Source organism: Fukomys damarensis, unplaced genomic scaffold (assembly GCF_012274545.1).
Source record: "Fukomys damarensis isolate Sample0158 unplaced genomic scaffold, DMR_v1.0_HiC HiC_scaffold_17, whole genome shotgun sequence".
Lineage (NCBI taxonomy): Eukaryota > Metazoa > Chordata > Mammalia > Rodentia > Bathyergidae > Fukomys > Fukomys damarensis.
In genome coordinates, this window is record NW_022900929.1 from 31,891,440 (window position 1) to 31,893,849 (window position 2,410).

Sequence of the window (2,410 nt, forward strand, 5' to 3'; positions counted from 1 at the left end):
CCGGTCCGCTCCCTGCCCGTGGTCCGGCACGTTTGCGAAGTCTTAGGCCGGCCTGTGTTGGGCGTGGGCCTGTACTCGGCAGAACCGCTGAACAGAGTCTGGACCGGCCTCGTTCCAGGAGGTGCGGGAACCGTAACAAAGCAGTGTCTGGAGGGTGCGTGGGAAAGCACGCGTCGGGGAAAGGCTTGCTCAGGCGGGCGCGGGCGACAAGCGCTCGACAGCATTTCCCACGGAGAATGCGTGGTCCGCACCTGAGGGGCGCAGCCAAGCCGTTGACCCCGCTGCAAAGTGCCAAGAGGAGTTAACCCTGCCCCTTTGCAGGATTTTGAGGGATGAGCTGTTTTATTTTGAGTATGTAATGCACGTACTTGATAAAGCATTCAACTCATGAAAAGCATAAGAAGCAATCTCTAATAGTGGTTTGAGACACAAGAATGAAGTAAGGCGTAGGGGGGAAGTAATGGAAAGGCTGGAATACGAATCCCTTAGGGCACCACAGATGTATCTTCAGTGTTCATCTGGTGCGTAATAGATAAGTGTTTTATGAATGAATCTTTTTTCAGTGCTGGAGAAAAGGGCCTCTTGCATCTGACAAGGGCTGTGCCACGGAACTACACCCCCAACCTGAATTAATTAAGAAGAATACAAGCCTAAATTAAGACAGTTGCATGGAGAGGAAGGAACCAGTCTGAGAAATATTTAATCAGTCAACAGAATTTAGCGACTATAATATTTAATTAGGCCATGATCCCTGTTACCACATTTTGGTCAAATACCCGTCTAGTTGCTATGTATCGGTTACATGTGAATAACATTTACATCAGTGGATTTTAAGTAAAGTAGATTATCCTCCACAGTATGAGTCTAGTCAGTGAAAGATAACACCCTCAGAAGGAATTCAGATCTCCCTTGGATCTCCAGCCTATTGGCCGGCCTTTCAGGTTTCAGACTTGCCAGCAGCACCCAGCAATCATGAGCCAATTCCTTAAAATAATTCTTTTTCTATACACATCCTGTTGATCTGTTTTTCTAGAGAACCCTGACTGATGAAAATAGACACCATCAAAGATGACACAGAGTAAGAGAAAGCCTTGAAAAGAGTACAATGTTAAACAGCCAAAATCAGGTGTGTTATAAGCCCAGCACTCAGGAGGCTGAAGCAGGAGGATGGCCACAAGATTTGGCCTGGTCCACACAGTTCAAGGCCAGTCTGAACTACATCATGAGACCTTGTCTCAAAAAAAAAAAAAAAAAAAAGCAGCTGCCAAACTGGATATAGTGGTGCATTCCTATAATCCCAGCACTCTAGGGGACTGAATCAGGAGGATTGCAAAATCGAGTCTAGCCTGGGCAGTTTAGTGACTTAGGCTTTCTCTCAAAAAAACTTTTTTCTCATTGAGCTTATTGGTACGTTTTAGGTATACAGTAAAGCTACATTTATCATTGGGCTCTTGTACATTTACATGACAGGTCTTGGTTCTCATTCTTTCCCCATACCCCTGCCCTCCACCCCCTCCTCCCTTCCCTATTTACAAAATCTTTATTTCCATTTTTTCATTTTCTCATATTTTTTCTTTTCCCTTATTTCTTTTCCCCTACTCTTTCCACTTCCCCTACACCTTTACCTCTTTTCTTCCTATTTCATACTGTCGTTTATACTGTTAGGATCTTATTTACGATTATAGTTTTTCATACCAGAGAAACTATTCGGTATTTTCACATGTGACTTACTTATTTCACTTGAGTATATCCATTTTCCTATGAATGACTCTAATTTCTCATTCTTTATGGCTGAGTAGTATTCCATTTTATAGAAAAACCACATCTTCTTTATCCAGTCTCCAATAGGCAAATGTGCTGTTTCCAGGTTTTAGCTATTACAGACTGCCGCTATAAACATGGGTGTGCATATATCACTGTGGTATGATTCTTTTAATTCTTTTGGAAAGATACCCAGCAGAGGGATGGCAGGGTTAAATGGAACCTCTAATCCTAGTTCTTTGAGGTTATCTCCATATTGATTTCCATAGTAGTTGCACTAGTCTGCACCCCCACCAACAATGGAGAAGGGTTCCTTTCTCCCCACATACCTGCCAACATTTGTTATGGGTTGATTTCTTGATAGCCATTCTTTCTGGGGTGAGGTGGAATATCAGTGTTGTTTTCATCTGCATCTCTTGAAGGACCAGTGATGTGGAACATTTTTTCATATATTTTTTTCAGCTTTAATTGAGTTTATTGGTACATTTTAGGAATACAGTACAGTTACATTCATTGTTGGGATCTTGTACTTCTACATGACAAGTCTTGATTCTCATTTTTTCCCCTTACCCCTTCCCTCCCTTCATCCCCTCCTTCCCTCCCCATCTACAAACACTTTATTTCCATCTTTTCATTATCTCACATTATT